Genomic DNA, 18,249 nt, shown 5'->3' on the forward strand with positions numbered 1-18,249 from the left:
TCTTTACTACTCGATTTATGTTAAACTAGGCAATCATAGAGATCACAAAGCGCATCTCAAAACCTAATGGAAGAAAGAGAGCCATAAATAATTATCCATAAAGCCAGACAAAATAAAAAGGCAGATAACTGTAGTAGCAAATTACAGCAGGAAGAAAGGAGGGAACAAATAAGGTTAAGTAAGGGATGAGAAAGATGAGAAGGATTTCCAAAATTGCCCAAAATACAGAGAATGGTAGAAGGAAATTCCAACTGTGAAACATGAGTAAAGACTCGAAAGCTTATCGCTTATTTGGAGATAGCATAGCTGATTCAAAGGATGCTATGCAGGGGTGAGTGTGACAGCTGTCCAAAGGTGTAAAACACTTTTTAATCTATGTCCTTAAAGATTTCTTTTATACATTTCTATCCCTCTTCAGAACTCTGTATTAGGTTGTGGCTTCCTAGAATCCTCAGGATTACCCAGCCCTATCTTTGTTTTCTATAAAAATGTCCTGTTTCCTAAAGGCCTTGCTCTTATCATGGGTAATATTCACTTTAATCTACAGCAAAGATAAAGTGATTATGTTATGTCTTTCAAATAACTCTTTTCTTAGAATTATGACGCCTCTTCCCCTCCCTGCCTGGCTTAGAGTGATTGACCTAAATATTTAGTCTTGTTCATTTTCTGATATCACACATCCTGTACTTCTTTTGGATATAAATAATAAAACTAGGGCTTCCCTGGTGGCGCAGTGGTTGAGAGTCCGCCTGCCGATGCAGGGGACACGGGTTCATGCCCCGGTCTGGGAAGATCCCACATGCCGCTGAGCGGCTGGGCCCGTGAGCCATGGCTGCTGAGCCTGCGCGTCCGGAGCCTGTGCTTCGCAACGGGAGAGGCCACAACAATGAGAGGCCCACATACCGCAAAAAAAAAAAAAAAAAAATGATAATAATAATAAAACTAATATCAATGTGAAAACATAATGCCTGCCCTGTTAATAACCACGAGGAAACACAATTATCAATTATATTAATACTCATTACGTGAGCAGGAGATCTGCCAACATGCTAAAAATCATTTACAACTCTACATCCACAATGATGTAAAAGTTCCACCAAAGATTCTTCATGGCTCTAAGGAGACCTCAAGCTTGTAGGCTTAAGCTTGACATCAAGGACAACAAAACCACTTTTAAATTCATAAGATAACCTGCTTGAAAGAAATTTTCTTGCTTTAAGTAAACTGCAGAACCTAAACACAGATTCTCTTTGACAACAAAGAAAATTAGACTCTATAGTTTCTGGAAACACCTTATGCAACCATCATTTTCAAACCCAATATCAGGACATATGGTTATGTCAAAGAATTTCATTCCATTTCCATTTGAAAGGAAAAAGCCACTTGGGTGACTTGTGAGCTCAATGGAAAAAATATTTAAAATTGGGAATAGCCCAGAAAATCTATAGGCATATATAAACAATACTGAATTGAGATGCACTTGAAAGTAATTATTTATCACCTTCTCCACGGTTTTCACTACACATAAAAAGTGCCACCAAAATGGCCGGCACACTAAGGAAACTATCTCCTGGATATTAGAATGGTTTGATGGATTTTCAAGTCATTTTTAATAATGAAAGGATTCTAAATGGTATGGTCATGTCAATATTTAATTCAGTGTTATAAAAATAAGTAATGAACATTAATCAAAATTATACTATAAGAAACAAGGATGCAAGGATTAGTTTCAAATAGATTCACTATTTAGGCTTAGAAACTTTTATTTTAAAATTAAGCATGCTCTTTCAAGACCTTGAAAATTACTGAAGAGAGGATATATAATGATGAATAGTAAACTAATCTTCCTCATTATGCTAGGATTAACTTTTGTATCCTTTTTATTCTATTGTAAAATAACTTTTGCTTCTTTTTCTAAGTTGAACATTAAGAAATGGAAATCAATAGAGGTTAAACAGTCAATTCATACAATTAATAATGCACCAACTGAAATAAATCATTTTGCTACCCAGCAAAATGTCATATTGAAGAACTGCAGAAGACAGTGCATATGATTCTAGTATTTAAATGTTTTTAAAGATCTCAGATTTTAAAGTAGAGCCTGAAACATAAATATATTTCTCAAAATAAATAAATTAATCAGGATACTCAGTCTATAAATAGCCTACAACCATTATACACCATTATACTTTCAGTTATACACTGAATGCAGAATCTTGCTTTTGTATTATTACCACATTGTGATGTTTGATACTAATCATGGATCAAAATTAAAATATTCCCTTTTTGCATTTATTTGCATTTGCTGAAGCATCCTTTCTTTAATTTTATGTAAATGTGAGGTCTACTGAATATCTTTAGGAGATTTGTTAACACAAAAATTAGCTTGAAAATCATCACACAGTTTTGCTTCTGATAAAAAGTAACTTCATGTTGTTCTGTCATGTAGAAGACTATAAGAACCATAACTTTATGGTTTTAGGTTCAACAAAGATACATTTTGAAATTAATTAGGCAAGTGTTGACAGTTAAAATATGATAATAAGTAATACAAAGGCTTTAGAAACAACAGTTAACAAGTTTTTCTTTTCTTTAATAATATATCCAAAGTGGCAAATATGGATATTTTTTTTTTTTTACTTCCAGCAAAAGTGATGCCTAGACTCATCAGTCAAACATATCAACTCTGCTCACTTCATCAAACTAGTATTATTGTTTATCAGTGGTGTCTTGAACATTCCTAAGACTGATTTCTAATTACTGCTATCTTATCAAGAATAGAAATCCTGCTATAACTCTTTTCCTATCATATAATTATATGTTTATTTGTATAATTGTAAAGATTCTAATGATGCACATCAACTTTTTTGCATATTTCCCACCTTTATATTGCTGTTGTTTGCTTGTTTTTGCTGCAGAAATTTGATGCCACAAGGTGGCAGGCAAGATGAAGTCTAAAATAGCAAATATGTGGAAATGAGCCTCTTTTCAAAATTGTAATGGTGTCATCTACATTTACTCATTCATTCAACAAATATGGTGAATGCTCACCAAGAGCTTGTGCTAGGCAGTGGGGGTGGCAGTTGTAAACAGGAAATATGTGGTGTTTATGCACATTAGAAGAGGTAGCAAAGTTTAAAAAACAAACAAATACTAATAAATATGAGAAAAAAGAGAGTGTATAAATGCAATGAAGGTAATAACATAATTTCAAGTTGCAGAGGCAGCATTGTATGTTAAATCAGAGCATGGAGTCTGAATCTGACTGCTCAGGGTTTCATTCTGACTCCCCCACTCACCAGTTAGCCTGAGTTTAATTCTCTATAAAATTGGGTTATAATAATACTACCTACTTCACAAATACTATATCACAAGGTTTTGTGAAAATTAAACATAAACCCATAGATTCTTTACTCCACCCATGATAGAGTTACTGGTACTGGGACTGCCTTCTTGCTATAAGTATAAAACTGGACAAAATATATGAGACTACTCTGTTTAGGCACTGGAAAATGGTCATAGCAGGACTTTGATCCTTGAGAGAAGGACAGTATACATGGTGAGCCCCACAATTTTCTTAGCTTTTGCTGGGGTTGTTTTCCTGCCCTTACTCAGGGAGTTGGAGATCACATTAAATGTTAAACTGAAATCTCAATGGGCTGAGGAAGCAGAGATTAGAATACGAGGCTGCCCAAAAAGCTGTAATTTACAGGGCAGGTGACCAAAGGAGAAATAGCTTTGTGAGTGGGTTGGGGTTAGAAGACTGCATGAGGATTTGCTGCAGGTTCTTGGTCAATATAAGAAGTGACACGTCATGTAGCAGAGACTGCCTGCTATGGGACTAAGTGCTAAGTGAAAATACCAGAGGACCTGTAGTGATGGGAGATACTGAAGTACCAGTGTGAAGAGACCTCACTGAGTACCTAAGGCATTCAGCTCAAACCCCAGAAAGACCCATGCTTTAAGAGTTAGTACCATGATCCCCAGAATGGACCACTCCTTAGGATTAAACTCAAAGGCAAAACAGACCTGCTTTAATAGAGACTAAAACCATGCATGACAAGAACAAGAGTATTTTCCATTTAATTGCCTGATAGGAAAAATATTCAACAACTTTGCAGGGATGATGTCATAATCTCAATTCCTTACAAAGTTTCATCCAAAATGTCTAGCATAAAACTAAAAATTTCTGTACATTCAAAGAAATAGGGAGATGAGACTCATATTTAAGAAAATAAATAGTCCGTACAATCAGACCCCAAGATGACCCAGATGTTAGAATGGTAGAAAAAGATTTTAAAGAAGCTACAAAAAATAGATCCAAGGATCTTGAGGCAAAGATGATCATAATAAGTGAAGAGATGAGAATCTCAACAGAAAAATAGAAACTATAGAAAAAAACCAAATGGAGATTTTAGCATGGATTAATGAAATATCTAAAATAAAAATATACTGATTGACCATGACATCAGATTGAAGACTTAATACTAAAGAAAGGATTAGTGAACATGAAGACAAATCAGTAGAAATTACTCCATATGAACACAGAGGAACAAAAGATATTTAAAAAAATTAACCAATGCTTCAGTGACCTATCCTCAGAGACAGTAACAAGCAATCTAGCATACATGTAACTGTCCCAAAGGGAAAAGAAAGAGAAAAGGGCATAAAAGTAATTAGTAGAAATTTTCCAAATTTGGTTTTTAAAAAGTAAAATCTAGTTAGCCCCAACTAAAATAAATACAAAGAGAACCACATCTAGAAACAGCATAAGCAAACTTTTGAAAACTCAAGACAGAAAATATTAAAGGCAGATAAAAGAAAACAACATGTTACACACAGGGACAATGATACAAATAACAGGTGACTTTTAATCAGAAATAATGGAGACCAAAATACAATGGAACAGGAAGTTTAAAGTGCTGAAAGAAAAATGATGTCAAACAAGAATTCAACAACAGCAAAAAAATTCTTCAAAATGAGAGTGAGATATAAATACATTTTTAAATAACTGAAGTTAAAAATTAATCTTGAGCAGATCTGCACTTTGAGAAATGATAAATAAGATATTTCAAGCTGAAGTAAATGACAGTAGAGTAAAATTTGGATCTACAAAATGGAATGAAGAGCATCAGAAATGGTAAATAAGTGAGTAAACATAAAACACTATATTTCTTCTCAAAATTTATTTAAGGATGAATGACTATTTAAGGAAAAAATAGTGTTCTATCATATTATCTAAGGTAAAAATAATAAATAATAAGATTACATATTTTGATGTGCAATATTTGACTACAGTATCACAAAAACCTGTGGGAGGAGGCATAAATGGAATTTTATTACTAAAGTTTTTGCATGAGGTAGTACAATATTAACTCTAAGTAGCCTGTGTTAAATTAAAAATGCATGTTATAATCCCTAGAGTAATTATTAAAAATATTATGAGTATAGCTAGAAAGCCAATTATGGACTTAAAATTATATACTAAAGAATATTTAATTAACTGAAGTCAAGAAAGGAGGAAGAGAAGAACAAATAATGGATGGGACACTGGAAGATAATAGCAAGACAACAGGTTTGAACAAAATCATTAATAATTACATTAAACATACTACACTAATTGACTAAACAATCCAATTATAAGGCAGATGTCATCAGTCTGGATTAAATCACAAGATTCAACTATGTTCTATCTACAAAAAGACACAGTTTGAAAGTAAAAGGAAGGAAAATGATATACCATACAGTAAACATGAAAATCTGTTATTCTGTCAGGCTTGGTTATGTTACTAACAGACAAAGTAGGTCTCAAGAAAAGGAGTATTACCAAGGATAAAAATAAGGCTAAACAAAATTTTGAAAATTTGAAATCTGACAGAGCTTTTTCTCTGACTATAATGCAATTAAATTAGAAATCATTAAGATATCTAGAAAAACCCCTCCAAATACTTGGAAATTAAACAATACACATCTAAATAACCCATCAGTCAAAATATAAGAAAACAAAATAACAAAGGCATGGATTTGAATTTCTGCTTCATCACTTACTAGCTTTGACTTTCACAAGTAACTTAACTTCACTTTGCCTCAGTTTTCTCATCTTTAAATCTAAGTAAACTGGTTAAAATCACTCCTAAATCTTAAAATGTATCAGATTTGTATCTTGTTTCAATCCCACCCCAATAACAAATGCAGATTATTTTCAACGGTAATAACAGCAATAAACTCTATATATGCATAGAGGACACTATTATTTTTAAAATAGCCATTAGATGTGAAAAGATGTTCAACATCCCTACTTATTGGAGAAATGCAAGTCAAAACTACAGTGATATACCACTTACACCAGTCACAATGGCCAACATTAAAAAGTCTACAAATAACAAATGCTGGAGAGGGTGCAGAGAAAAGGGATCCCTCCTACATTCCCATTAGTGGTAATGGGAATGTGCTGCAGTCACTATGGAAAACAATATGGAGGTTCCTCAGAAAACTAAAAATAGAATCACCATATGATGCAACAATCCCCCTCCTAGGCATATATCTGGACAAAACTATAATTCAAAAAAATACATGCAACCCTATGTTCATAGCAGCATTATTCACAATAGCCAAGACATGGAAACAACCTAAATGTCCATCAACAAACGAATGAATAAAGAAGATGTGGTACATATATGCAGTGGAATCCTACTCAGCCATAAAAAAAAGAACAAAATAATGCCATTTGCAGCAACATGGATGCAACTAGAGATTATCATACTAAGTGAAGTAAGTCAGAAAGAGAAAGACAAATACCATATGATATCACTTATATGTGGAAGCTAAAATATGACACAAATGAACTTATCTACAAAACAGAAACAGACTCACAGACATAGAGAACAGACTTGTGGTTGCCAAGGGGAAGGCGAGGTGGGGGAAGGATCAACTGGGAGTTTGGGGTTAGTAGGTACAAACTATTACATATAGAATGGATAAACAACAAGGTCTTACTGTATAGCACAGGGAACTATATCCAATAGCCTGGAATAAAGAATAACAGAAAAGAATATTAAAAAAAGAGTGTATATATGTGTATAACTGAATCAGTTTGCTATACAGCAGAAATTAACACAACATTGTAAATCAACTATACTTCAATAAAAAATAAGATAAAATAAAATACCCTTTTTGAAGCCAAGATATACTCAATAAAGTAGACAATTTGGAATATTCTATGAAAATACAAGTTTGGGGGGCATCATTATTTATAACTTTGAGGATAATTAAAATGCTCAGAGGTGATATAAGCTTAAAGCATTATAGATATTCATGAGTTTTAGAATAAACTGGTTCATAATAGAAGTAACAGAAATTTTAAAAATTTCTTGCAGATCTCATGAAATGAGATATTTTAAATACAACATGCTCCTCTTTACCACAACTGAATGTTCAAAGTTTGGCCAGGAGTGACATCAGAGATATGGCAGAACAGGAGGTTCCCAGCTTGTGTCATCCCCTGGCAACAATAACTTGGCAGCCATTCATAGTCAAAAAGTGTCTTTGTGGTAGCTTTGGAATCCAGGTAGGACACTGTGAAACCTCAGGAGGGCCCACGACCAAGGAAGTCTGTTTTAATAAAGCAGGCCCAAACCAAGGGGGATGGCACCCTATAGTGTCCCTAGCAAGACTCAGAAACTGTTCTGACTCCTGTGGATTTGGCTATAGCCCCATTTGACCTTGGTCCTGCCACCAGCACAAGATGCCAAGGAACCCAGGAGAAGTCATGCCTGCCTATGCCTCAGTAATAAACCCACAGCTATGGACACTGAAGTAACTCATGATCTGACTCCATCCCCTTTCAGCCACCTTCCATAAGCAGTCCTACCAGCCCAGGGACCTGGGCTGGAGACATACTTATTTGCATCCCCAGAGATCGTGAAATGTCCCTGTGACATAGCTCTAGCCCCTCCCCACTGCAGTCAGGGAACAGTTCTACCCACCTAGGGATCTGGTGGGAGACATGACCATCCATGCCTTCTGAGCTATGACTTCAGATCTCATTTCCAGTTGTGTACCCTGAAGCAATCTTGGGCCTCCGTTCCAGCTCCTATCAACCATAGTCCAGAGCCAGCCGGTCTGTCCAGGGACCCACCCAGTGGCCAGTAGAAGCCCTCCCAAGGACTCAAAGAGAGGCATATCTTTCCACATACCTGATAACAGGACCACTGTCTGCAGACCCAACCGCAGACCCTGAAGTGGAACCTTGTCCCAGCACCAGCCCTACTATTCAAGGTTCTAGAGGCAGTTATGTCCATCCAGGGACCAAATAGGATCCACACCAGCCCAAGTCCCTGGTAACAGGCTCACCAAACACAGAGCCCATTGTGAACACAGCAACAGCCAAGTAACCTAGCTCTAATCCATCTCAGCTGTAATTCTGTAATTCTGCAGGTAATCCCATCAGCCTGGGAAACCAACAGAAGCCAACACTGGAGCACCTAAATATTTAAGGTAAATATTAACAGACTGAAGGAATAAATAGACAGCAATACAATAATAGTAGGGAACTTCAATACCCCACTCTCAATAATGGATAGATTACCCAGACAGAAAATCAATAAGGAAAAAACAGACTTGAATAACACTATAGACTAAATTGATATAATTAACATATACAGAACATTCCATCCAACAGCACAAGAATACACATTTTTTCCAAGCACACACAGAACATTCTCCAGGATAGATCATATGTTGGCCCACAAAGCAAGTCTTAACAAATTAATGAAGATTGAAATCCTATAAAGTATCCCTTGCCAACCACAATGATATAAAACTAGGAATAATAATAGGAGGAATATTGAAAAATTCAGAAATATATGTAAATTAAACAACATACTCTGGAAAATCAAAAAAAAAGAAATCAGAAAATATCTTGAGACAAACAAAAATGAAAACACAACATACCAAAAACTTATGTAATGCAGCAAAAGCAGTTCTAAGAGGGAAATTTATAGCAGTAAACAACTACAGTAAGACAAAAGGAAGATGTCAAATAAGCAACCTAACTTTACACCTCAAGGAACTTGAAAAAGAAGAACAAACTAAGCCCAAATTTAGCAGAAGGAAGGAAAGAATAAAGATTAGAGCAAAACGAATGAAAAAGAGACTAGAAAAACAATGTAAAAAATCAACAAAACTAGAAGATGTTTTGAAAAGATAAATAAAATTGACAAAATTTTAGCTACACTAACCAAAAAAAGAGAGAGGACTCAAAATTATAAATGAACGAGAAGACATTACAGCTTATATCTCAGAAATACAAAGGATCATAGGATACTACTATGAAATATTATACACCAACAAATTGGATAGCCTATAAGACATGGACAAATTCCTAGAAACATACAACCTGCCATGAAAAACATCATGAAGAAATAGAAAATCTGAACAGACTAATAATAAGTATGCATTTTGAAGCAGCAATTAAAAGCCCCCCAACAAAGAAAAGACTAGGACCAGATGGCTTCACTAGTGAATTATACCAAACATTTAATTAACACCAGTCCTTCTCAAACTCTTTCAAAAATAGAAGAGGAGGAAATACTTCCAAACTAATTTTACAAGGCCAGCATTACTCTAATACCAAAGACAAATAAGGACACTACAAGAAAGGAAAATTACAGGTCAATATCCTTAATGAACATAGATGCAAAATTCCTGAAGAAAATACTAGCAAAGCAAATTCAACAGCACATTGAAAGGATCACACATCATAATCAAGTGAGATTTATTCTTGGGATGCAAGGTTCCCAGGACATACACAAATAAACAAACATGATATATCACCTTAAGAAAATAAAAGATAAAAATTATATGATCATCTGAATAGATGCAGGAAAAAAGCATTTGACAAAATTTAACATTCTTTCATGATAAAAACTCTCAACAAATTAGGTATAAAAGGAATGTACCTCAACATAATAAAGACAACATATGACCATCATACTCAACAGTAAAAAGCTGAAAGTTCTTCCTCTAAGATCAGGAACAAGATAAGGATTCTGACTCTTGCCATTTTTAATTCAACATAGTACTGGAAGTCCTATACAGAGCAATTAGGCAAGAAAAAGAAATAAAAGCCATGTAAATAAGAAAAGAAGAAGCAAAACTGTCTCTATTTTCAGATGATATGATCTTATAAATAGAAAGCCTTAAAGCCTCCACAAAGAAACTGTTAGAACTAATAAGGAATTCAGCAAAGTTGCAGGTTACAAAATTAATATACAAAAATTATTTGCATTTCTATACACAACAGTGACTATCCAAAAAAGAAATTAAGAAAACAATCTTATTTACAGTAGCATCAAAAATAATAAATAATACTTAGGAATAAATTTAATTAAGGAGATGAAATACCGGTACACTGAAAACTGTAAGACATTGATGAAAGATGGAAGAAGACACAAATAAATAGAAAGGTATCCTGTATTCATGGACTGGAAGAATAAATATTGTTAAAATTCCATACTACCCAAAGAAATCTATAGATTTAGTGTAGATTTATACACTAAATATAAAAAAGTTCAATGGAATTTTTCAAAGAAGTAGAAAAAAATCAGTCAAAATTCATGTGGAACCACAAAAAAACTGAATAATCAAAGCAATCTTGAGAAAGAACAGAGCTGAAGGCATCAACTTCCTGACTTCAAACTATACTACAAAGCTATCAAACCATAATGGTACTGGTATATAAACAGGCACACAGACCAATGGAAAAGAATAAAGAGCCCAGAAGTAAATCCACATGTATATGGTCAATGAGTCTAAGACAAGGATGTCAAGAATACAAAATGGGAAAAGGATAGTCTATTTAATAAATGACATTGAAAAAACTGGATATCCACATACAGAAGAATGAAATTAGACCCTTATATTATACCATACACAAAAATCAACTCAAAATGGATTAAAGACTTAAATTAAGACCTGAAACTATAAAACTCCTAGAAGAAATCATAGGGGAAAATCTCTTTGACGTTGATCTTGGCAGTGATGTTTTGGATATGACACCAAAAGCACAGGCAACAAAAGCAAAAATAAACAAGTGGGGCTATGTCAAACTAAAAACTTATGCACAGCAAAGAAAATAACAGAATGAAAAGGCAACCTATGAAATAAAAGAAAATATTTGCAAACCATATATTAGGGGTTGCAAACCATGGCAAGGAGCTAGATATCCAAAATATAGAGGGAAGAGATATGGGGATATATGTATATGTACAGCTGATTCACTTTGTTATAAAGCAGAAACTAACACACCATTGTAAAGCAATTATATTCCAATAAAGATGTTAAAAAATTTTTTTAAATATATATATAAGGAACTCTTACAATTCAATAGCAAAAAAAAAAAATTCCTGATTTTAAAAATGGGCAAAAGATTGGAACAGACATTTTTCCAAAGAAGACATTAAAATGGCCAACAGATATATGAGCATCACTAATCATCAGAGAAATGCATATCAAAACAATGAATTACCACCTCAGACCTGTTACAATGGCTATTATCAAAAAGGCAAGATAACAAGTATTAGTAACGATGCGGAAAAAGGGAACCCTTGTGCACTGCTGATGGGAATGTAAACTGCTATAGCCAAAATGGAAAACAATATGGAGGCTCCTCAAAAAATGTTAAAGGAACTACAATATGATCCAGCAATCCCACTGCTGGACATATAGCCAAAGAAACAAAGTCAGTATCTTGAAAAAACATCTGCACACCCGTGTTCACTACAACATTATTCACAATACCCAAGATGTAAAACAATCTGTCTGTTGACAGACGAATGGATAAAGAAAATGTGAAATAGATACATACACACACAATATTATTCAGCCATAAAAAAGTAGCGAATCCTGTAATTTGTGACAGTATGAATGAACCTGGAGGACATTAAACTAAGTAAAATAAGCCAGATGCAGAAAGACAAACACTGTATGATCTCACTTATATGTGGAATCTAAAAAGTCTAACACAGAGAACCAGAGGGTAAAATATTTGTTGCTAGGGCCTGAAGGTGGGAAAAATGTGGAGATATTCGTCAAAGGGCATATACTTTCAGCACGGTGACTATAGTTAATAATACTATATTGTATACTTGAAATTTGATAAAAAGATGCCGAGAGTTCTCACCACACTGGGGGGGAAAAAAAGGTAACTATGTGAGATGTGAGGTGATAGGTGTGTTAAGTGATTGTAGTAGTCATTTCACAATGTATACGTGTATCAAACTATTACATTTTACACCTTGAATACATACAGTTTTTGGCAAGAATGCCTCAATATAACTTAGGGGAAAATTAAAATTAAAATAGCTAAGCTGAAAGAAAAAAATGTGGCCATTAAATTCAACAAGTCAACAGCATTCGATGAAACAAAACAATTCTCACCATCTTAGGTGAACTTAAAACCACAATACTAATAGTAAAACAAAAGAGGACATTGCTGGAGCCAGTTTCTTGATATGAAAAAAAATGTTGAAAAACGAAGATGGCGGAAGAGTAAGACGCGGAGATCACCTTCCTCCTCACGGATACACCAGAAATACAGCTACACGTGGAACAACTCCTACAGAACACCTACTGAACGCTGGCAGAAGACCCCAGACCTCCCAAAAGGCAAGAAACTCCCCACATACCTGGGTAGGGCAAAGCGGAGAGATTCCCGCACAGAGGATCGGTGCCGAGCGGCACTCACCAGCCCGAGAGGCTTGTCTGCTCGCCCGCCGGGGCGGGCGGCGCTGGAAGCTGAGGCTCGGGCTTCGGTCAGAGCGCAGGGAGAGGACTGGGGCTGGCGGCGAGAACTCAGCCTGAAGGGGGCTAATGTGCCACAGCTAGCCGGGAGGGAGTCCGGGAAAACTCTGGAGCTGCCGAACAGGCAAGAGACTTGTTCTTCCCTCTTGGTTTCCTGCTGCGCGAGGAGAGGGGATTAAGAGCGCTGCTTAAAGGGGCTCCACAGACGGGCGCGAGTCGCGACTGAAAGCGCGGAGCCCAGTGACGGGCGTGGGACGCTGGGGCTGCTGCTGCCGCCGCCAAGAAGCCCGTGTGCGAGCGCAGGTCACTGTCCACACCGCCCTTCCGGGAGCCTGAGCAGCCCGCCACTGCCGGGGTCCCGGGATCCAGGGGCGGCTTCCCTGGGAGAACGCACGGCGCGCCTCGGGCTGGTGCAACGTCACGCCGACCTCTGCCGCTGCAGGCTCGCCCCGCACTCCGTGCCCCTCCCTCCCGCCCGGCCTGAGTGAGCCAGAGTTCCCGAAGAGGCTGCTCCTTTAACCCTTTCCTGTCTGAGCGAAGAACAGACGCCCTCCGGCGACCTACACGCAGAGGCGGGGCCAAATCCAAAGCTGAGACCCGGGAGCTGTGAGAACAAAGAAGAGAAAGGGAAACCTCTCCCAGCAGCCTCAGAAGCAGCGGATTAAAGCTCCACAATCAACTTGATGTACCCTGCATCTGTGGAATACATGAATAGACAACAAATCATCCCAAATTGAGGAGCCAGGAGTCAGTACTGTGCCTCTGAGGTGGGAGAGCCAACTTCAGGACACTGGTCCACAAGAGACCTCCCAGCTCCACATAATATCAAACGGCGAAAATCTTCCAGAGATCTCCATCTCAACACCAGCACCCAGCTTCACTCAACGACCAGCAAGCTACAGTGCTGGACACCCTATGCCAAACAACTAGCAAGACAGGAACACAACGCCACCCATTAGCAGAGAGGTGGCCTAAAATCATAAAAAGTCTGCAGACACCCCAAAACATACCACCAGACGTGGACCTGCCCACCAGAAAGACAAGATCCAGCCTCATCCACCAGAACACAGGCACTAGTCCCCTCGACCAGGAAGCCTACACAACCCACTAAACCAACCTTAGCCACTCGGGACAGACACCAAAAACAACAGGAACTACGAACCTGCAGCCGGCAAAAAGGAGACCCCAAACACAGTAACATAAGCAAAATGAGAAGACAGAAAAACACACAGCAGGAGAAGGAGCAAGATAAAAACCCACCAGACCTAACAAATGAAGAGGTAATAGGCAGTCTATCTGAAAAAGAATTCAGAATAATGATAGTAAAGATGATCCAAAATCTTGGAAATAGAATAGACAAAATGCAAGAAACAGTTAACAAGGACCTAGTAGAACTAAAGATGAATCAAGCATCGATTAAAAACACAATAAATGAAATGAAAAATACTCTAGATGGGATCAATAGCAGAATAACTGAGGCAGAAGAACGGATAAGTGAGGTGGAAGATACAATAGTGGAAATAACTAATGCAGAGCAAAATAAAGAAAAAAGAATGAAAAGAACAGAGGACAATATCAGAGACCTCTGGGACAACATTAAACGCACCAACATTCGAATTATAGGGGTTCCAGAAGAAGAAGAGAAAAAGAAAGGGACTGAGAAAATATTTGAAGAGATTATAGTTGAAAACTTCCCTAATATGGGAAAGGAAATAGTTAATCAAGTCCAAGAAGCACAGAGAGTCCCATACAGAATAAATCCAAGGAGAAATACGCCAAGACACATATTAATCAAACTGTCAAAAATTAAACACAAAGAAATCATATTAAAAGCAGCAAGGCAAAAACAACAAATAACACACAAGGGAATCCCCATCAGGATAACAGCTGATCTCTCAGCAGAAACTCTACAAGCCAGAAGGGAGTGGCAGGACATAATTAAAGTGATGAAGGAGAAAAACCTGCAACCAAGATTACTCTACCCAGCAAGGATCTCATTCAGATTTGATGGAGAAATTAAAACATTTACAGACAAGCAAAAGCTGAGAGAGTTCAGCACCACCAAACCAGCTTTACAACAAATGCTAAAGGAACTTCTCTAGGCAAGAAACACAACAGAAGGAAAAGACCTACAATAACGAACCCAAAACAATTAAGAAAATGGGAATAGGAACATACATATCGATAATTACCTTAAATGTAAATGGACTAAACGCTCCCACCAAAAGACACAGATTGGCTGAATGGATACAAAAACAAGACCCATATATATGCTGTCTACAAGAGACCCACTTCAGACCTAGAGACACATACAGACTGAAAGTAAGGGGATGGAAAAAGATATTCCATGCAAATGGAAACCAAAAGAAAGCTGGAGTAGCAATTCTCATATCAGACAAAATAGACTTTAAAATAAAGACTACTAGAAGAGACAAAGAAGGACACTACATAATGATCAAGGGATCGATCCAAGAAGAAGATATAACAATTGTAAATATTTATGCACCCAACATAGGAGCACCTCAATACATAAGGCAAACACTAACAGCCATAAAAGGAGAAATCGACAGTAACACAATCATAGTAGGGGACTTTAACACCCCACTTTCACCAATGGACAGATCATCCAAAATGAAAATAAATAAGGAAACACAAGCTTTAAATGATACATTAAACAAGATGGACTTAATTGATATTTATAGGACATTCCATCCAAAAACAACAGAATACACATTTTTCTCAAGTGTTCATGGAACATTCTCCAGGATAGATCATATCTTGGGTCACAAATCAAGCCTTGGTAAATTTAAGAAAATTGAAATTGTATCAAGTATCTTTTCCGACCACAATGCTATGAGACTAGATATCAATTACAGGAAAAGAGCTATAAAAAATACAAACACATGGAGGCTAAACAATACATTACTTAATAACGAAGTGATCACTGAAGAAATCAAAGAGGAAATAAAAAAATACCTAGAAACAAATGACAATGGAGACACGACGACCCAAAACCTATGGGATGCAGCAAAAGCAGTTCTAAGAGGGAAGTTTATAGCAATACAATCCCACCTTAAGAAACAGGAAATATCTCGACGAAACAACCTAACCTTGCACCTAAAGCAATTAGAGAAAGAAGAACAAAAACATCCCAAAGTTAGCAGAAGGAAAGAAATCATAAAAATCAGATCAGAAATAAATGAAAAAGAAATGAAGGAAACAATAGCAAAGATCCATAAAACTAAAAGCTGGTTCTTTGAGAAGATAAACAAAATTGATAAACCATTAGCCAGACTCATCAAGAAAAAAAGGGAGAAGACTCAAATCAATAGAATTAGAAATGAAAAAGGAGAAGTAACAACTGACACTGCAGAAATACAAAAGATCGTGAGAGATTACTATAAGCAACTCTATGCCAATAAAATGGACAACCTGGAAGAAATGGACAAATTCTTAGGAATGCACAACCTGCCAAGACTGAATCAGGAAGAAATAGAACATATGAACAGACCAATCACAAGCACTGAAATTGAAACTGTGATAAAAAATCTTCCAACAAACAAAAGCCCAGGACCAGATGGCTTCACAGGCGAATTCTATCAAGCATTTAGAGAAGAGCTAACGCCTATCCTTCTCAAACTCTTCCAAAATATAGCAGAGGGAGGAACACTCCCAAACTCATTCTACGAGGCCACCATCACCTTGATACCAAAACCAGACAAGGATGTCACAAAGAAAGAAAACTACAGGCCAATATCACTGATGAACATAGATGCAAAAATCCTCAACAAAATACTAGCAAACAGAATCCAACAGCACATTAAAAGGATCATACACCATGATCAAGTGGGGTTTATCCCAGGAATGCAAGGATTCTTCAATATACGCAAATCAATCAACGTGATACACCATATTAACAAATTGAAGGAGAAAAACCATATGATCATCTCAATAGATGCAGAGAAAGCTTTCGACAAAATTCAACACCTATTCATGATAAAAACCCTGCAGAAAGTAGGCATAGAGGGAACTTTCCTCAACATAATAAAGGCCATATATGACAAACCCACAGCCAGCATCGTCCTCAATGGTGAAAAACTGAAACCATTTCCACTAAGATCAGGAACAAGACAAGGTTGCCCACTCTCACCACTCTTATTCAACCTAGTTTTGGAAGTTTTAGCCACAGCAATCAGAGAAGAAAAGCAAATAAAAGGAATCCAAATTGGAAAAGAAGAAGTAAAGCTGTCACTGTTTGCAGATGACATGATACTATACATAGAGAATCCTAAAGATGCTACCAGAAAACTACTAGAGCTAATCAATGAATTTGGTAAAGTTGCAGGATACAAAATTAATGCACAGAAATCTCTGGCATTCCTATATACTAATGATGAAAAATCTGAAAGTGAAATCAAGGAAACACTCCCATTTACCATTGCAACAAAAAGAATAAAATATCTAGGAATAAACCTACCTAAGGAGACAAAAGACCTGTATGCAGAAAATTATAAGACACTGATGAAAGAAATTAAAGATGATACAAATAGATGGAGAGATGTACCATGTTCTTGGATTGGAAGAATCAACATTGTGAAAATGACTCTACTACCCAAAGCAATCTACAGATTCAATGCAATCCCTATCAAAATACCACTGGCATTTTTCACAGAACTAGAACAAAAAATTTCACAATTTGTATGGAAACACAAAAGACCCCGAATAGCCAAAGCAATCTTGAGAACGAAAAATGGAGCTGGAGGAATCAGGCTCCCTGACTTCAGACTATACTACAAAGCTGCAGTAATCAAGACAGTATGGTACTGGCACAAAAACAGAAAGATAGATCAATGGAACAGGATAGAAAGCCCAGAGATAAACCCACGGACATATGGTCACCTTATCTTTGATAAAGGAGGCAGGAATGTACAGTGGAGAAAGGACAGTCTCTTCAATAAGTGGTGTTGGGAAAACTGGACAGGGACATGTAAAAGTATGAGATTCGATCACTCCCTAACACCATACACAAAAATAAGCTCAAAATGGATTAAAGACCTAAATGTAAGGCCAGACACTATCAAACTCTTAGAGGACAACATAGGCAGAACACTCTATGACATAAATCACAGCAAGATCCTTTTTGACCCACCTCCTAGAGAAATGGAAATAAAGACAAAAATAAACACATGGGACCTAATGAAACTTAAAAGCTTTTGCACAGCAAAGGAAACCATAAACAAGACCAAAAGACAACCCTCAGAATGGGAGAAAATATTTGCAAATGAAGCAACTGACAAAGGATTAATCTCCAAAATTTATAAGCAGCTCATGCAGCTCAATAACAAAAAAACAAACAACCCAATCCAAAAATGGGCAGAAGACCTAAATAGACATTTCTCCACAGAAGATACACAGACTGCCAACAAACACATGAAAGGATGCTCAACA

The 18,249-nt window shown here is 36.7% G+C and overlaps 1 protein-coding gene across 1 annotated transcript in view; it reads left to right on the forward strand.

Annotated features, from left to right (window-relative positions):
• The window catches only part of SPATA16 (spermatogenesis associated 16), a gene marked incomplete at its 3' end in the record, with an annotated part of 219,168 nt that overhangs the window by 57,211 nt on the left and 143,708 nt on the right, over positions 1-18,249 (forward strand). The gene's annotated exons all lie outside the window — the stretch shown is intronic.

This window comes from Hyperoodon ampullatus (genome assembly GCF_949752795.1).
Source record: "Hyperoodon ampullatus genome assembly, chromosome: 5".
Lineage (NCBI taxonomy): Eukaryota > Metazoa > Chordata > Mammalia > Artiodactyla > Ziphiidae > Hyperoodon > Hyperoodon ampullatus.